The 20,489-nt window shown below is 41.0% G+C and overlaps 1 long non-coding RNA gene across 1 annotated transcript in view; it reads right to left on the bottom strand.

The window, feature by feature from the left end:
* The window catches only part of LOC120231099, a 27,050-nt gene extending 20,309 nt beyond the window's left edge, over positions 1 to 6,741 (bottom strand). Inside the window, exons 1-2 of the long non-coding RNA XR_005528257.1 lie at positions 6,425 to 6,741; positions 783 to 905 (exon numbers count right to left, since the gene is read on the bottom strand). This is a non-coding gene — a long non-coding RNA (uncharacterized LOC120231099). The remainder of the gene's footprint in view (positions 1 to 782; positions 906 to 6,424) is intronic.
* Positions 6,742 to 20,489: the final 13,748 nt, after the last annotated feature.

The following is a 20,489-nucleotide window of genomic DNA, read 5'->3' as shown; positions in this document are numbered from 1 at the left end:
ATGTTTGCACGTATAGGAGGATTAGGAGGAACTTGACGGAGGAACAAGGGGGAGAAGAAGGGCGGAAATGGTGGGGGAAAGGGAGAGAGGCAAACCATGAGAGACTCTTGAATGCTGACAAAAACTGAGGACTGATGGATGTGGGGGGGAGGGGGGGATGGGCATGGAGGAGGGCACTTTGGGGATGAGCACTGAGTGTTATGTGGAAACTAATTTGACAATAAACTATTTGTAAAAAAAAAAAAAAAAAAGATTCATTGCAGCTTTGCCACTTTGTGTGAGAACAGTGTTTAAAGTTAACTTCTGAGTCTATGGCCAAAGCAGGGCTCAAATATTGGTGGTATTATCTGTGGAATTGTCGTTTTTGCAGTTCCTGAGTGTATCACTTTGCCAGGACTGCTGTAACCAATTACAATAGAGATTTATTCTCTCAGAAGCCAGGAGTGAGAAATCGAGGTATCAGCAGGGCTATGCTCTCTCCTAAGGCTTCAGGGGAAATCCTTCCTTGCTCTTTTCCAGCTACTGATGGCTCCTAGAGTCCCTTGACTTGTGTTCCCATGTTCCAGCCTCTGCCTTCATCTTCACACAGCCTTTTCCCTCTTTCTCTGTGTCTGAAAACCCTCTCATTGGATTAAATACATGATGAACTCATCTCAGGATCCTCAGTTTAACTGTATCTGCCAAGGCCCTATTTCCAAATAAGGTCACATTCATATATACTGAGGGTTGAACTCGTACATCTTTTTCAGATGTAGAACTCGTACCCAGTTCAACAAACTCACCCTTCTCATGGATCATAGATCATAACGTGCTCCTGCAGAGGACCAGAGGGTGGGTCAGAGGTGGGCCAAGCCACAAGAGAATCATGGTACATCTTCTAAGGTGATCAGTTTTTAGATTTCTTTCTGAGGAAAAATTTAACGGATAAGTTAAAACATGTTAATATTACAATAAGTCTATTATGGCACAAATACAAAAGTCACATGACTTATGTTAAGATGAAATGTGAGACTCCAGCATATTTCTGAGCTAGGCAATGTGTTTCTTGCTAGGCCTCTAGAAGAATGGCCTTCACTCTTCTGCTGATGAGGAACTTCAGGGCTACACTTGTCCCATACTTGGACTTGAGGTCTTGTACATGCATCCCACTGGTCACAAACCGTATAGTTTGAAGCTCTCAAAAACTTAAGTGAATAAAGTAAGATAAACATCCTACTCATGACAGTTCAATATCGATTTTATTTTTATTGACTGGCATTTTCAGACCCCAGTAACTGCAATTATGACTGCATAGTTGATTGTTTCTAATCATTAAAAATATATACAGAAAAATGAAAAAAAAAAGTTTGGGACTTACCATCATGATTTCCATTTCCATGATTTGCCTATAGTTTACAGGCTACCTAGAAGTCTATAATATGTAATTTATTATTTTGTGAAGATAGAACTTTTCAGTCATGTGTGGCTGTAGCCTGCTTTCTGAAAACAAATTACTGACCCAGTCAGTCAGTCTGGGTGCTCACCCAGCTTAGTCATTTGGGCTCTGCACCATTGTTCTCTGGTTCTCCCCTGCTCTGGGCACACGTGATAAATACAGGGTCGTGTGTGACTTCTAGAATCTGTACAAGTGATTTTTTCAGTGTATATTTGCCAATCAATGGTTTGGGGACATAAGAACAATCCAAAAATACCCCAAAACAACCTACCAACAATTCTTGCTCTTTCCAAACAGATGATAAGTAGAGGTATAGGTACCTGTCTACTATATATCTAGGATTAAGGGCAAATGCCATCATTGCCCATTTACCTGATCAGTATAGACATTGTTAGATCATCTTGGGCCTTTTTTTTTTTTTCTGAGCCCATGTATTAGTCTGCTCTGGCTGCTATAACAAAATGCCATAGGCTGGGTGGCTTAATAAACAAGAATTCATATCTCATAGTTCTGGAGCCTGGGAAGTCCAAGATCAAGGTGCCTGCCAATGTGTTCCTGGTGAGGGCCCTCTTCCTGATTTGCAGACAATCTTCTTGTTGTATCCTCGCATGGCAGAGAGAGAGAGAGAGAGGAAGCAAGCATCCGTGTATCTCTTCTTATAAGGGTATCAACTGCTTTCATGAGGGCGCCACCTTCATGACCTAAGTACCTTCCAAAGGCCCCACTTCCAAATACTATCACACTAGGGATTAGGGTTCAACATGAATTTTAGGGAGACGCAAATAGTTCACAGTAGGTCAGTTAGAGCTTCCGTACCAAAGGACATCTGTGCCTCCTATACGCCTTTATGGGGTTGCTATCAGAAATGAGAGCATATCGTTTAAATCACTGACTTCTATAATGGTACACTCAGAGCAATGTTTTTTATTTGGGTATTTTTTTGAGACACTTTTGGCATCATTATCCACTTAAATTCATCCAAAGGACTGAAAACATGTGGCATATTACAAGATGTCACAAAGGGCCCCACTTTGAAGATTCAATTGGAAATCCCGGTCAGTTCAAAAAAGGAAATTTTAGGCAATATACATACACAGGTGAAAAGGTGCTTGTGTCGAGGGGGGAGAAGATAAAAATCCAAATCAAAATGTGACTGCTCCTCAGGGGCTGTGTTGTGTGTGTGTGTGTGTGTGTGTGTGTGTGTGTGCATCTAGGGTTATTTTGCACATAGGCTTATAGACCACCTGGGACTGTCTCTGAGGTCAACAAAGAGGAGGGAGCTCAGATGAAAAGGCTGTGGTGCCTGTGGCCATAGTGATAGGAAGGGTCTGACAGAGACGGACTCTGGCCCTTGACTTGCCCCAAGTCTGTTTGGGGGGTTCCCATTTTACCCAGGACATTGAACACCTTGGCAGAGCCACTATCTTAGTGTAGTTACTTTGAATAGCTCTTCTTCAAGCTTTGAGCCATATGCACCCATTTGGAAAGGAAGCAACACACAGAAAGGAAGAAGAGGTTCTAAGATGACTGTATTCTTCTGTTTTCTAGAAAGGGGTGCTTGGTTTGTCGGAGGAGAGCAGTGACAGCAGTCGTGGATACAAGAAAAGCTACTATATATTTCAGATGCTGGTAAGTCAGTAGCATATTCCCTTTCCTTAAACAAATGAATTAAGTTACTTTGGATCCAGATTTGTCAACAGCAGCACACCTTGACTTGGGGCCAGATACTTCACCGTTGCTTCGGTGTCTTGTGCTCTGGAGGATGTCTAGTAGTATCCCTGGCCTCCTCACTTGTGACAACATGTGTGGCAATGTCCCCAGACATTGCCAAATGTATTCAGCTGAGCAAAATGGCTCCAGGTTTAAAACACTTGCTTTGGATAATTTATAAGAGAAGTCCATATTTGAACTGCAGAAATTTGATTCAGTGGTAATATTTAGAGGGGCTGGTAATATTTGACTGGGTAATATTTGACTGGGTCTGGAGTCTTCAAACCTCTTGTGTGTTGAACCCAAATAGAAATGTTTTGGATTCAGTGAGAACAGATTTTTTTTTTCATGTAAAATACCTCTGTCATACTAGAAAAATTCAGAATTAGTCAAGGGTAGAAGATGTAAGGTTGAAACTTTATCCAGTACCATCCTGAAGGAAATCCTAAGACTAAAATAACACCCACCACCAACAAAAAGATTAGTCACTTAGGGCATATTGACTAGGATGTTTGTAGAATTGAATTCCTGCCTAAAAAGCTCAGTAGCTTCCTTAGCATAGCCAACAGAGAGAGCTTGGGCTCAAAGTCGGTCAGAGAAAGACAAACACCATATGATTTCATTCATATGTGGAATTTAAGAAACAAAACAGATGAACATATGGGAAGGAAAAAAAAGGGAGAGAGAGAAAAGCAAACCATAAGACATTCTTAAATATAGAGAACAAACTGAGGGTTGCTGGAGGGGAGAGGAGGAGGATGGGCTAAATGGGCAATGGGCATTAAGGAGGTCACTTGTGAAGAACCAAATTCACTAAATTATATTCCTGAAACCAATATTACACTATATGTTGGTTAACTAAAATTTAAATAAAATTTGAAACAACAGCCAAAAAGAACTTGGGCTCAAGAAAAATTTTCACTTATATTTGCGTGTAGCACTTACCTATCCTAACAGGTATGTGACCTGTGACAATTAAAAGGTCAGCAGAGACAAGAAGGACCTATATAAACACTAGGCCGGGGGCGCCTGTGTGGCTCAGTTTGTTAAGCGTCCAACTTCGGCTGTGGTCATGATCTCTTAGTTCATGAGTTTGAGGCCTGTGTCAAGCTCTGTGTGGACAGCTCAGAGCCTGGAGCCTGGAGCCTGCTTCGGATTCTGCGTCTGCTTCTCACTCTCTCTCACTCCCTCAAAAATAAATAGACATTAAAAAAATAAAAAAATTAAAACACTAGGTCAAATGAAAGGACATTGATGGGCCCTGTAATACAGCAAGTATGGTTGTGCCAAAAACATATCTTGATTGAAAATGACCTAGCATTGTGTCACAGTGACAAGAAAAGAAAACAATAAGTGAAAGGACAGAAGATACCTAGCCCATCTTAAGTGTTCAGTCCAAGCACCAACATGGAAACTACACAGGTGGTAGGTGGTAGTGACCAGGACACAGCAGGGCTCTCGGGATACTTTAGGACCTGGGTACAATGATACGGACTCACCCCCATGACTTGTCTCCCCGTGCTCTAAGCTTGTATCTGAGAGGACATTCAAAATGGAGGCAAATCAGGCAAAAGCCCAACCAGTTTCTTGGTGTAGCCCAGCTTCAGCCACAGCTACCTGTCGTGTGTCACCCCGGCCTCCGGCTCCCCCTTTATTTTACCTTCCCCAGGGGTCATGTGCACTGCCCCCATTCCCGCCCCCAGATCCTTCAGGCCAAAGCTGTGGATTCACAAGGAGCCACCCGTGTATTCTAGGCAGGAAGCGCTTTCTCTAACTTGGTCTTTCTGTGCTTCTATTCACAGCCAATTCGAAACTTGAAGGGAAGACCAGAGACTGCTTTTGACAGGAAGGCAGCCGACCGGCTAGCTCTGTGGCCTCCCAGTGTTTGGGGAGCGAGAGATGTAATAAGACCCACTGTCAGCACCGTGGCAAGTGTCCAGCTTCGGCCAGTGCCCGTCACCCCGCGACAAAATCCATCCACGGTGGCTCCTCGCTGGTTGGGGAGCACAGCTCTGAGAGGCCCTGGCCCCACGCTCCCCACCCAGGCCAGGGTACCGTGGACAAAGGGACTGGCCTCTGTACCTAGAAACCGGGAGAACCGCTTCACCATGTCAGCCAGGTTTCCTCCGACACCCCGAGTTCTGACTACCGCAGGTCTCCCCACTAACAGAGCACTTCACAGCACTAGTGTCCCTGCCTCCCCCACAACCAGGGAGCCCCGAGGAGATATGTAAGCTCACGTGGAAGTGCCCCCTTCTCTTGGGAGGGGACCCACGTCCGTCTGTGCTGCTGTCTGGGTGTGGAGAGCACCGTCCAGGAGAAGTGTTCACGCTCTGGGAGCCCCGGGCAACCGCTCCTGTGACATATCCTGGGAACCCGACTCTATTACAGGGTTCACCTCAATCACCAACTCCTCTAGAAGTGAAATTCCTGGAGAAGGAAGCTTCACAGCCCCCGGGAAAATGATTTTGGCACATGCTCTGTGACTCTGAGTCAATTCCTCACTCTTATCTAAAAATCAAATGGTGCAACTCCTACATCCTTTCTGAACGGTTTAGGATTTTTGTGAAAAAAAAAAAAAAAAAAAAACCTATTTCAAAAAATTGTTCAAAAAACAAACTTGGGAAGCCATAGGAATTTGCCATCTGTTGCCCTGTCCTGTCTTTTTTATTTTGATTTTATCTTATTTTTTGCAGTTTTCTTCCTGCCTCAGGAATTACAATCTCCTATTCTCAAATTGTTCCTACCAAATCTGGAAAGACTCTAAGGTTGGTCATTTACACTTTTAATTCCTACAGTACACATTAGATTATTGAACTAATACTAAAGTCATTGGTTTCCAATACTTGAGCTGTGGCCTCCAGAGTTGAGATACCCTAAATTGTAACAAATAGAATATTTCTCAATTGGAAAATTCTTAAAGGAAAAGGCTCAGGAAGGGACTGTTCTAGCTGGAGATTTTTAAAAACACTCCAGTTTTCTTCACAGTTAAATCAGATTCTCCTCTAAGTGGAAGTAGCTGCACTGACAAAATGTCTTCAGAGAGTGAGTTGGGATGATAACGGAAGAGTGAGCGCGCACGAGAAACTAATACCACAGCCAACCAGGCAGGCGACTGTTACCGCAGAGCTTCATAAGCACTCGATTTGATTGCAGCGCACCTGACAGAGATTCACTCAGAGCTTTTAGTGGCGTCTTGTGAGCAGCACATGAAACCAGGAACTTAGAGCTGGCTCGAAAGGAAGAAGCTAACGGATTTGACAAACAAGTTCATCTTACCTTAAAGCTGAAAGGACAGAGCATGTGGCTTGATAGGAACATTTCTATGAACTGGCTGCATGAATCTTGAAATTGGAAGGAAGAAGGATACACACGTGAGGATTTGGTTATGAAAGCTTCATATGAGTGACATTTTGTGGGCTTAGAGCAGAGGTGTGCTGGCAAATGATTAACAACTGGCTCTTTGGAGGGATAAAGAGCTGATGTGTAGCTTTTGGCCATGGCGTCACCAACGGGGTTGTGAGGAAGTGTGCCACTGTGATGCCATATGCAGTGTTTCCTCCTTTCAGGGTGATATGATGGGCATAAGTAGCTGTAAGAACATAGATAATTATATAATAAAATATAGTAAATAATCAGGAACTGATGAGTTTAGAGTACTTATTACTTTTGTTTCTAATATAGTTTATTTAATTATATATTTATATAATTCAAATTTAAATTTTAAAGGCTTTTTATTTTATTTTTTTGAGAGACACAGGTAGAGCATAAGTTGGGGAAGGACCAGAGAGTGAAGAGAAAATCCCAAGCAGGCTCCACGCTGACAGCACAGAGCCCGATGCGGAGCTTGATCCCCTGATCCTTGAGATCATGACCTGAGCTGAGATCAAGAGTCCGACTCTTAACTGAGCCCCCCACATACCCCTATAATTCAATTTTAATAAGGGCCGTGTTTAAAAAGCAGTTCACAGAATTCCTAAAGATTTAACAACCAGCTCCAGCATGCCACTAGGCATGAAGATAAAATTGTAAGGTAAAAAGAAGCAGACACAAGGGAATCTTGCAATACCAGAATGAGTATCTTACAGTTCTTTTATATTTATATAGTATCTTATATTCCTAGACGGAACACAGAAACATTAAGAAAGGTTGTAAAGTGGAAAGAGAAATAGAAATCCTGGTGATAACAACTGTATGGTACCACTGGGACTTTTCTACATTGTACATTGTACTTCATGTGGGAAAGCATGTGCATTAATAAAGAATCCATAAGAAAGGAAAAGGAAATACTCGGACAGATGGGGCTATTGTTGCCAGAGCATGTGCTAGAATGGGATGAAAAAATAGGAGAAAAGGAAGAAAACCATGCATCTGGGCAAAAACAGAGCAACCTGAGAGATTTGATATGGTCCTTCTCTGATTTGGAATAATCTCTATACTTCAGAGTCTTAGACATCGCAAAAGCTTCTGTAGCAAGGAATAAAATTTAGAAATATAAATTTACTCTCTTGCTTTATAGACTTGCTGACTTTGAAGGGAGATGTGACAGGAGAAGGCTTTTGCAAAATCACAGGGAAAGGAGTTGGGGACACAAATTTCTTTCACTTTTTTCTTACACTGCAATCTTCAACTATGAAACATGGGTCAGCATTTGCAGGGAATTAGGATATGTCACCCCAAATATGCCATTTTGGATTAGGATAATTTTGAGTTGAAGGCAATTGAGAATTAACATCTCCAGGGTTAGCTTCCTACCTTTTTCTTATCTGCCTGAAAGAAGGGCATAAATCTCCCTTTGTGAAGGTGTGCCCCCCAACTGTACCAGGAAGAGAAGAACACCCTTATCATCAGAGATAGAGAGTCAACACTGACATGAGTTTGCACAAACAAAACTAAAATAACCCTATCATCCATTGGTTCTCTCCTCAACTTCCTAGTTTCCTATAATTTATTGTCTGTGAACCCAAATCCAACCTCAAGTCGAGCCCTTTCTAGTTTCACTTTTCTTTCAACTCCTGTGCACTTAAAAAATAATAAATTTGTATTCCTTTTCTGTTAATCTGTCTTTTGTTAGGTAAAACCACAGGCTCCCATTCATTAAACCTAAGAGGGTAGAGGGAAAGTGTTCCTACTAGTCATACAAAAGGTAACTTAGTGGCTTTCAAAGCTTGCCTAAAGATTTTACTGTTCCTACATGGTGGCAGAGGCATAGCCATCAAAAATATCCACTCTTGTAAATCAAAACCACCATGAGATATCACCTCACAACTGTTAGAATGGCTAAAATAAAAAAACACAAGAAACAACAATCATTGGCAAGGACATGGAGAAAAAGGAACCCCTATGACCTGTGGATGGGACTGTAAACTGGTACAGCCACTGTGGAAAATAGTATGGAGATTTCCTAAAAAATTAAAAATAGAGTTACCACGGGCACCTGGGTGACTAAGTCAATGAAGCATCCAACTCTTGATTCCAGTGGAGGTCATGATCTCACCATTTGTAAGATTGAGCTCTGAGTCAGGTTCTGCAGTGACAACATGAAGCTTGCATAGGACTCTCTCTCTCTCTCTCAAAATAAATAAATGAACTTAAAAAAATAGAATTGCCACGTGATCCAGTAATGCTACTACTAGTATTTACCCAAGGAATACAAAAACACTAATTTGAAAGAATATATGGACCCTTATGTTTATTGGTGTTCTTTACAATAGCCAAATCATGGAAGCAGCTCAAGTGTCCATTGATTGATGAGTGGAAAAGGAAGATGTGTGTAAAATGGAATATTATTCAACCATGAAAAAGAATGAAATCTTGCCATTTACAACAACATGGATGGATCCAGAGAGTATAATGCTAAGTGAAATAAGTCAGGCAAATACCATTTGATTTCATTCATATGTGGAACTTAAGAAATAAAACAAATGAACAAAGGGGAAAAAAAAGACAAACCAAGAAACAGACTCTTAACCGTAGAGAAGAAACTGATGGTTACCAGAGGTGGGGGGGAGATGGGTGATATAGGTGAAGGGGAGGGATTAAAGCGAACACTTATGATGAGCACTGAGTACTGTGTAGAATTGTTGAATCACTTTATTGTATACCTGAAACTAATATAGCACTCTATTTTAACTATACTAGAATTAAAATTTTCAAAGAATTTAAAAAATAAAGTAAAATATCCATTCTTTTTCTGTGGCAGACATGACTAATCGAAGAGAATATGGTGTCCCACTGAGAAAAATATGGTGTCATAATCTCAACTCCGTACACCAACTGTCATATATGGTGAAACCTAGTAGCCAATCCTGGCTAAGTCAAGTCATCAACAAGACCTTTTATAAATAAGATTGCTAAAAAAATAAAAACAACAAAAATTTCATGTGGTTATAAAGAACACACAAAACCCCTCTTCTCTACCACTGGAGAAAATAATCAGCTGCTTAAAGTCAAACTGACAGCTACAGGGAGTTCAAAACCAATAGCTGCTGCTGCACTAATTGCCGAAAATTTCCTCTAATACCCAAGGGCTCAGAAAAGATCGTAATGGCTATTTTATCTCCATTAAAGGCAATTGGATGAGCAGGCCATTAACAGTAGGCTCAGTTTCTGTGCTTGTGCTTGACAGGAATCATTTACATTTCAAGACTTTAGAAAAATTACCATCATTTAGACATAGACAACTGGGAAGACTGCTGCAGTGACAAATGCTGAAGAGATGAACTGTCCCAGTAATTTCAGGGATAGGGTTCCATTCACAGGCATCTATGATACAACAGTCCTCCAAGGTCATTTTCTATTTGAATATCCTTTTGACAAGGTGTACAACTTGTTATTCATGCTGACTTTAAAATTTGATTATGTTTAACTTGATCAGTTTGGGCTATTTTAATTATACAGAGTAAGAAGGATAGAAAATAGAGACCAAAACGCAAAACTTTGCAGATTGTTTAAAATATAGAGAATGATGCAGAATCAGGTGAGTTGCATGAAAACTCAATTGTAAGGTAACAGTTAGTAGCATATTGTCAAAGGTACTGACTGACTATGGGTCCATTTTCATCCAAGGTCCTGCAAATCACCTCTGAGAATGCGTTCGAATCAATGTGAACAGAGGGCACCTGGCTGGCTCAGTTGGTGGAGTGCGCGACTCTTGATCTCAGGGTCTTGAGTTCAAGACCCACGTTGGGCATGGAGCCTTCTTTAAAAAAAAAAAAAAAAGTTTGAAAGAAAGTTGCCTTCTTTCTTAAAGACGACAAGAAAAAGAAAATGTAAAATCATCACAGGATTATAGGCATCATCACATAACATAAAGCAGATGAGAATCAGAAAGAATGAAGAAATGTTTGGAGAGCACATTCAGCCAGGTAGGCATACAGGTGGGACTTAAAGTAAATGTTTCTTTGCCCAAATAAACATAACGTGGAGCAGTTAGACCATAGATCTTTGGTTTTGCAGTGAAGACGGGAACAAGCTGCAGTTGCCATATGCTCTGGGCCATCATTATAAATAAATCCTCTATCAAGCTAAATATAATAAGAAGGGCTTATAACACCTTGTCAAAGATTCTGCAACATCATTTGAAAGTGACTTCTCTAAAAAAAACAATAGCTCCTTCCCAACTGGCCTATCTGAATTACACACACCTGCACATTGGAGAGGAAACTTAAAAACTCAAAAAGAAGGAAACTCTGGGAACAAATGGACATCAGAAATACTTTAATTTTAAAAATTCAAGGAGTACTTAAGCTTATGAAATGGCATTTCAGCCCATAGAAAAAAGTTTTGATTCAGGAAGGTCAACAAAGTCAGTGGGCAGCAAACAAAAATGAACCATACAGATCTTTATTACTCCTTAACTAAGATAGGCAGATTTTCAGATCCATATTAACACAGATTAAATACCCAATGAGAAAAATACTCATTATGACCAAACCAATTTATCATGAACAAGTGTTTTGTGGATAGTAGGAAAAATTTTAGCTCATACTAATAATAACCATATTAATAAGCTACTTATAAAGGACATTCCTTTGAACATTTTAGAAGAAAATGGCATTTTTAAGTAAACTTCCTTTGGATAATTATTGTTCCATGTAAGTTACACAGAACCAGGCAATTATAGGTTCTAGGATCTCGCAGTGAACAGGAACACGAGATCGCTGCCCCGTCTCCTTTTCTCAAGGGCTATCTATCATCTTAACCCCTGGATGCTGAGAGAAACCATCAAGGATTCCTCTACCTGGTGATCCATGACGCTTTGGCGTCTTGAAGTGACACTGTAATGCAACTCATTCCATGGAATGAATGGAGGCTCTTATCATTTTAAAGTCTCTGGCTTTAAAATTAATCACATAAAATTATTTGGTCAATTAAATTTGTACTAATACAAAGCAGATACGATTTTTGAAACAATGGCACACAAGGTCTCAGAATTCTAATTTGATTACGAACAAGTAAACAGAATTCACTTACCCAGGTACTATTTATGGTGTACCCACTATATGCCAGGCATTGATCTAGGCACTGGGACTCAATGATGAAGACCATTTTTTGCCTTCATAGCGCTTACACTGATTCTTATAAAGTCAGAAGCAAACTTGGAGACAATGTTAGTGTTGCAATGTGAATAAAATGGCCCTGTTAGGCTGGAGGCTGTCAAGGTGTTGGGTGTCAGAGCTGTCCTCCAATCCCTGCCCTGTCCCTGCCCTCCCCCCGACTTCCCACCCCAGCCTCATTCTGCTCTGCAGATGATCTTCACCTCCCTGCTGCCTGTCTGGTGAAGGTCGCTGCTCCACGGTCCTTCAGTTCCCATCTTCCTGCTTTAAGAAGCTGAAAAACAATACAAATACAATTTCCTAGACTGGAGAATTTGGCCCATCCTGGATCAGAATTGCAACCTCTAGTCCAATCTACTAAAGCCAAGACAAAAACATTTAGAAAAGGAAAGATAGAGTTTACTTACAAAAGAGTGCAAGAGAACAGGCTTCAGAACAGACTTCCCAAATTAAAGCAAAAACAAACAAATAAAAACCCCACACAAGTATTTAAGGAAAAGAAACTCAAATTACCAAGGATTTAACAATGATATTAGTCTGCTCCTGGTGAGGAAACAGTGACTTTCCCACATGATTACAATTTCCCTGAAGATTGTGATGTGTCTTTAGATATCAGCATAAACAGGGCTTAAGTTATTTTGGATAGGAAGTCCAGGTTTACAGGAAATATTCAAGACTTTATTATTTCAGAGATCAGAGTGAGTTAGGGTGACTCCAATCTTCTTGGTTTATCTCAGGGTGCAAAGTTCAGTTGTCCTGAATTTGATATGTGAAGTGCTCAGTCATATTGGAAGCAGAGCCAAGTATCAGTTTTTGCTTCCACAATTCATAAGCTAGAAACATGGTAACCAGGACCCATCCCCACCTAGAGGCAGTTAAGCGGGTTGCTCTGAACTGGACAAAATTCCAAAAGAAAATGCTCACTGCTGCCTGAACATGCTAATCCTGACTAAACCTAATTACATGGCCATGGAAATCTACACTGCAGACTCCTGAGTCTTCACATTTGACCAGTAATTCTTTAAAAAAATTGTTTTTTAATGTTTATTCATTTTTGAGAGAGCATGAGTGGGGGAGGGACAGAGAGAGAGGGAGACACAGAATCCGAAGCAGGCTCCAGGCTCTGAGCTGTCAAACAGAGCTGATGCGGGGCTCAAACTCACGAATCGTGAGATCATGACCTGAACTGAAGTCAGACGATTAACTGACTGAGCCACCTGGGTGCCCCAATGAGTAATTTCGATAAAGTAGTTTCATGACTACTACTTATACAGTCAATCCTCAAAACCCTGTGAGAAAAAATTGTTAGCTAAACCTTATTAAGCACCTTCTATATGTGCCATGCAATTATTAAACATGTATGTACTAAGTGCTAGGTACTGTTCTAACACGTTGACATATATTAACTAGGAATTAATTTAATTCCTGCAACATTCCTATTAACATCAGGTATGATTATTATCCCTATTTTACAGGCCATGAGGCTGGGGTATATAGGGGTTAAGTAATTTGCACCAAGTCACATAGCTAGAATCTGATCCCAAGTAGTTCAGCTCCAGAATCTATGCTTTTTTTTTTTTTTTTTAAAGTAATCTCTATACTCAACATAAGGCTTGAACTCATGACGCCAGGATCAAGAGTTGTATGCCCTACTGACTGAGCTAGCCATGCACCTCTGGAGTCTATTCTTTTAATCACTGTCTTACACAGATTCTCTAGAAATTAGCGTGATTCCAATTTTACAGATGAACAATAATACTGAAAAATTAAGTGACTTTCTCAAACTTACTAATAGAATGAGTGGAGATTTTAAATTAAGGCTTCCAAAATGAGCATTTCACATGTCTTTTGACTTCAGGCCAGGTTTCTTTCGATAACAACAACAGCCGCAGTAACAAAAACAAGTAGGGCTTACGATGTGCCATGCACTGTCCCTAAACATGTTACATACATTAATGAGCGTAATCCACAGCTCTGTGGCATAGACGGTGTTATTATTACCATTTTACAGAGGAGGAAATGGAGGCAGAGAGGATAAATAACTTGCCCAAGGCCATACAACTGGAAAACGGCAGATTCTGGATTCAAACTCAGGCAGTCTGTCTCCAGAATCTAGACTCTGGGAGGTAATTAGCATCGGTGGCAGTCATAACAGGTGGACCCAATGATGGGATGAGTGCCCTTAAAAGAAGAGACACCAGAGAGCCTCTCTCTCCCTCCCTCCAAGTGCAGAAGAGGTCATTATGAGCATGCAGCAAGATGGCAGCTTCCTATAAGCCAAAAGGAGGCCTCAGAAGGAAACCTACCTCTCCGGCACCTTTGTCTGATTTCCCTGTCTCCAGAAATGAGAAATTAAATTCTACTGCGTAAGCCATTTAGTCTCTGGTATTTAGTTATGGTAGCCTGGGCTAATTAAAACACATGGAAATTAAAAAGTGTAGGAGCAAGGGTTTGGGCTTAGGTCTGCCTACCCTTTCTACTACAAGTATCAAATCATTTGCTCATCTATATTAAATGTATAGGGTAAATGGGAGAAAAACTTAACATCACCAGCTGGGGAACACAATGCTTCTAATGAGTTCAGTCTGCAGGTGAACAAATGGTTATTAAGAAAGAACCCATGAATAAAAAGGAAGTTGTTTAGGAAGACACTGATGTAATGAGTTTTCCACTAATCTTCAGGCATTGGTAATGTTATAGTGCTTTACACATGGTAGGCAATCACCAAAAATATATTAAATGAAAATTATTTGATGGGACTTAGCATTCAAAGTATTTTAAAAACCATAAAACAGAATTTTATATAAATGTGAAAATTAGAAAAACGAAAGATTGAGATTAATGCTTGGTTACGTATCTGCTGATATAATTCATGTCTAACTTGAAAGTCAATTTCTAAGAAGGACTCTTTGATATCAATCCCTCTGTCTCAGCAAACAGCTACAGAGACCTGAGAGAAGATTCTATTTTATAACGTGCAGATGCACACAGCAGATGTAACTGTTTGCCCACCCAATATCCTGTCACTGCTAGTCCTGGCCTTGAGCCTTCCTTCTTCTTAATGTAACTTCAACTTTGTCTAAGTATTGTCCACCCCCGCAAAGCTGTGTGCTCCAACAGGTGCTACCCAGTCACTCACCATACCCCAGGGGCAAATTGCAATTAGCTAAGGCAATCTCTGTGGCCTTATTTCCTTTAATGCCAATTGGTTTGCCAGTAAATGGGTCTGCCAGCCAATTCTGGACATGAAACAGGAAGATACAAATTGAGTTAAGGATCTGAATACCAATCCTGCTTCAAATGCCATTCCGCCCCACATCAGTCCTTGTCACAGGTTTCAACTATCAACCAAACTTGTAAATTACCTCAGACTTTATTCTAATACTTCATTTTTTGACTTTACAGAGGGATACAAACAGGAATATAAGTGCACAGTATCTTCATGCCATCAGGTGGCTCAGGGGCCATCCATGTGTGCAGCTACTCATATACAACTGCTAAGGAAGTTCAAGGTGCATAGGTTCCCTTGACTGATTTCTCACTGGTGTCTATCTGGGTCCCAGCTTACAGCTCTCCCTGTGCAGGTACAGTTCTGCAGATTGAGACTTCATAGCAAACAAGGCAGATAGCAGCCAGCACAAAGCATTGCTCTCTAGCTTAACTTGATAGTTGCCAAGGAAATAGTGCTGTGAGAAGGCAGATCCAAGGTCACCTTCCCACGTAGGCTTAAATCTGTTCGGAGACCCAGACCCTTATAGGACATTGCATGGCGGCTGCAAAGGAAAGGTTTCCAGGCTATTGAGACACAGAAGAAGATAAAGTCCTATTCCCCTGGGCGTTTTTGTGTCTGAAGTTGATGCTCAGAACTACATTTTCCTGGTCCATTTAGTTTCCCTAGCTCCATTCTAAGATCTCTGCTTTTCCCAATTCCTCCTTTACTCAAACCCCTTCCACCGTTATTTCTTGCTTCCTACTCAACTGAGAAAGAGAAGAAATCAGAAGAGAACTTTTACACATTCCCACCAGCTACTATTTTTTCTCTTAACCACCCATTGTCCACCTCCTCTTATTACAATGGATATATTGTCCACACTCCACTCCCCAAGGCCACCCCCTCATTTATGCTTTAGACTCTGTCCCCAGTCATCCATTCAAGGACATCACTTAGCAACTGTAAACCTTCCTGTTCACTGATTACTTCCATCAGCATACAGCCTTTCGTATTCTCTATTTTTAAAAATCTCTCACTTGATCGCAAACCCTGGTCCAGCTACGGCCCATTTCTCTACTGCCCATTGTCATCAACACATCCCCAGAGTTTTCTATGATTGTTGTCTCCAATTCACCTAGTCTTACTTTTCTGAATTAAGTTCCCTATTACTTGTAACCCAAGTTACCTTAAATATTATAACTTCATAAACTCGGTAAATTTTTTCCATTGAATAGTGGTAGTTACTATGACTCAAGATTATTAAATTGGGAGAAAGAGTGCTTCAGTGAAAAATCCATCACTGAAATAGCAGTGGATGGAATAACCTTCAAATATGATTAAACAGATTAAATAATTACTCACATCCAAACTTGAATAGAGCAAGCACTTGAGAAGAGCCAAGGGCGGAGTAACAGCAAAATGGAGGAAGATGGACAGAAATGAGAACTTTTGAGGCATTAAAACCAAATTGAGAGGCAGGTACTAAGGATGAGTCCGAAGTTTCATTTGTACAGTCAGGTAAAAAGACAGTGCTGTTCACCTGGGATGAGCCTACAAGAGGACCAGACTTGGGGAAGGGAGGAACAAGGATTTGCTTTTCAATATGTTGGGTTTGGGGTGCCTTTGTAATACCAATCAAAGACAGTAAAGTTCAGAGAAGAGAATTGGCCCAAAGATACACATCTTTGTTACAAACATCTGCATTGTGGTTGGTAGCTTCATATTGTGAAATTATTATTAACAATGTGACAGTTACTCTGATCTATCTTACTGTTCATTTGCAAAGATCCCAGCCTGGAATTAAGTAAGATAGGGTTTAATGCAAACATTTGCTATCAAATTTACTCCTCTCTTCCAAATGTAGCCCCCCCCCCACTTTATTCTGAGAATATGTGACAGATTAAGAATTAAGGTTCAAGAAGGTTAAAGTATGTGGCATCCCATCAGCTCCTCTCATTCGTTCCTTTGTATAATTCCCTCCCACACGCGGGCAGGACCTGACTTGCTTTTAGCCAACAGAATATGGCAAAGTAATGGATGCTGCTCTGTTATTATAGCATTTTATATTAAGACAGCCTAGCCACCCGACTGGGGCTACAGATTCCCCATGCTGGTCTGATAAAGTAAAGTGAGCATGCTGAAGGATCCCGTGAGGCAAGGAACTAGGGGCGACCACTAGTTGCTTAGGGAAGACTCCAGCCAACTGCCCAGCAAGAAACTGAAGCCATCAGTTCTATAAAGACACGAGTTCTACCATCAGTGTGAATGAGCTTTGGAAGCCGGTTCTCCCCCCAGATGAGCCTGTGGATGAGAACACAGCCTGCCAGGACCCTGATTGCAGTCCTGTGATCCAGGGCAGAGGACCCCATTAAGCTATGTCCAGACTCCTGACCCAAAGACTGTGAGATGATGTGTGTGGTTTTTAAGTCACTGAATCTGTGGTAATTTGTAATGTGGTACAGAAACCTAAGTAATACTTAAGCTTTTGTTCAGCTCATCCTACTTTTAAACAAGCTGACAGAAAGTGCACCCCAAGGCCACCACAGCAACTAACTGGCATCTGTCTCACTGTCTCTGTGATGAGAAAACAAGCTGTTTGACAGGGGCAGGAGGAACATGAAATGTCACAGAGAAGGTGAAAGAACTTTTTTAAGTGAAGAGCCACAAAATGGCAAGTTTTACCACTACACATATTCTTCTAGGTGCAGAGAATAAATTTGTGTATATATGTATTTATATAATAATAAATTTATTTAAATAAGCCTAGATAGAACTGGAAAATGAGTAGCAAGCCTGATATTAGAAATTCATGCGTTTATACCCGCATAGGTAGAAAAATGTATTTACAAAGTGGTCTCATGTTGCAGTTAGTGAAATCGAAAGTAATATATAATTGTACCAAGGTCAATGTGCAGAAGTTGGTTCAAGCTAAAACAACAAATTACAATTGCTTATGGTGGAGATGGAAAAAACCCTCTGTCTAGACAAAATTAGTTAATTTGCAGGAAGGAAAACCACACCTTAAGATAGATATGTGTCACACCTTAATGTCTTCCCTCTGCCTTAATTTTCATTTTGAATGATTATGGAAAATCCTCAAGTTTCTGAGTTGTAGACAGAAAAATGAGAAAAAATCACTTCTCTCTAGAGTTTCTGGTAGGGAGGCAAGTCAATAATCTACTAAAGGGGCAATCTGATAAAATAACATGCATTAAAAAAAACAAACCCTTTCAAATGATATAATGCAATTAAACAAATATTTTCTTCAGATACTTATCTTCTGTTTGGTCAGCAGGGCAGATTTCTGCATCAACAGAATGTCTCATTAAAGCAGTTCTGAAATGAATTAAGTTTTTACTTTCCAAAATACACTAGGAAATCAATTTAAAGCTCACAGCTTTCTCAGTTTTCCCTTTAATTCCGAGGCTCAAATGTGCTCTCGGGTAAGATTACTGCATTGTGCACTTAACATTAAAGACCCTTCCTCACCACTGAAGATGGAGCTGCCCCAAACCTCAGCTCTCGGCTGCCTTCTCTCTACACTCATCCCCTGCAAGAGCTTCTCCTGCTGGATGGACCTAAATATCATCTACATACCATTTCTCCAGGCCTGACGAACTTCAAGTTTCTCTATCCATCTGATACAACAGATCTGCTTGTATAAATCTGTCTACTTGTGTGTGTCAGACTTAGCAAGCCTAGGAACACAATTCTGGATCAGCACTCCGAACTGGCTCTGATTCCTCGTTTCCTTGAGCTCAGCAAGAGCTACCACCTTCCTCGGGGGGTTACTCTGGACTTCTCTTACACTCTGCTCTCCACACAGGCAATTCAGCAAGTCCTCTCAGCCCTACCTGTAAAACATACCCACTCATACCACGTAGCCTGACCTACGTCTGCTTTTGCTTAGACGGTGGCAATGGCCTCCACCCCACAGGCAGTTTGTGACTGAGTAATCTATGAACCAGAAATCAGACCTGATCACTCCTCTGGCTTCCCATCAAACTCAGAAAATGCAAACTCCTTTCCAGAAGCTACACAGCACTTGACATTGTCTTATGTACTTGTTTATGGCCACTTACTCCTCCATAATGTAAGTTATATGGGAAAAGGACTTAGTCTTATTCATTGCTATATCCCCAGTGCCTGCAGAGGTACCCAGCATGTGATATACTCAAATTCATTGAATGAATTAATGAATTTTGCTCTAACAGTAAAGAGTTTTGGTTTTAATGAGCATTATGAGGCCCTTACCTGGCCACAATATAACTTTGAAACTTAAGGCTTTGATATCCTATCAGCAGAATTTCAGACTAGTAACTTAAACCTGTCAAATGTGAGCAGTTACTTTTTCCATTTGAGTGATTATTCCTTTTCTTTCAGAGGTGTGAAAGGTATATCCACACGTGAATAAAATTTTAAGCCATAAGGACCAATATGTGTTGTGCCTTATGACAAATGCTCTACTATTGTAGCTCTCTGTACATGGAAACTGCCTTTAACGACTGGGCTCGCACATAGGCGGGGGAGAGAACATGTGCAAAAGCACAGTGAGAAATGAAAAAGCAGCAAATATCTTTGTGTGATTGTAAAATATACTCAAAGAGAGATTCAGCGAGCAGCAGGGTACAGAGGGTCTTATCCACGTGGCTAAGGACTCTAACAGTAGGCAACTGTGATCTTGTCTCCTTACGTGTGCATTTTACAAAGTGTAAAACAGGGTGGTGGGAGGGAGGGGTGGAGAGGCAACAGACTGGAGGCAGACATTTAGGAGGCTCCAGAAGTGATCCAGGCAAAGAACTGTGGCTACAGGTATAAAGATATCCCTTTGGGCTCCAGTCTAAACTGCTATGAAGCCTCCATGCATCTTCTCTACTCCAGGCCTGCCTGAGTGACTTTGTTTGGGTAAACGATCACTGAGTTTGCAGATGCCTCTTTCTGAAGATCTTTGGTATTCCATCATCTATAGAAGCCTTATTCATATTCCTGACCTAGTTTTCTTTATCCTTATAACATTGGCCTGAAAACACAGTCATTAACCGTTTGTTCATTTCGTGGTGTCAGCTTCAGGAAGATATCATGGTCCAGTAACAGTCATGGGGTTCTCGGATGGCAAGGGGTAGGAAGCACAGTGGGGGCCTCTCCGGCGCTCTGTAACACACAGCCGTCTCCCTTTTCAGGACACAGGAGGGCACTTCTCCTCTCTCAGAAGTCTGTGCCCCTTACTGTACTGCTCAAACTCTTCCTGAGGTCAGGAGGCAGATGAGACACAGTTCCTGCCCAACTCTTGCTGTCTTGCCTTTAAGTAGACACCCTCCTTTAAACGGAAATCATTGCTAAGCACTCCAGTGCTCTGTTTAGAAAACTCCAAACCGTTCTCCACCCTCTCCTGCTTCGGCTGCACTTAGCCCCTCCAGTCTTAAAAAATTCTAATTAGTCATGAGCGATAAGGCTGTTCAGTTATAATGATGCGCTTTTAGTAAGGGAACTCCTCTTACCACTTCCACTTGCCTCAGCTTTTATTAAGAATAAAATACTTTCCTCAAAACCTAAAAAAGGGAACCATGACCAGGGA

The sequence above is a fragment of the Hyaena hyaena genome, unplaced genomic scaffold (assembly GCF_003009895.1).
Source record: "Hyaena hyaena isolate Hyena2069 unplaced genomic scaffold, ASM300989v1 scaffold_54, whole genome shotgun sequence".
NCBI classification, from domain to species: Eukaryota; Metazoa; Chordata; class Mammalia; order Carnivora; family Hyaenidae; genus Hyaena; species Hyaena hyaena.
Note: the sequence above shows the minus strand (reverse complement) of the source record. Positions and strands in the feature narration are given on the sequence as shown.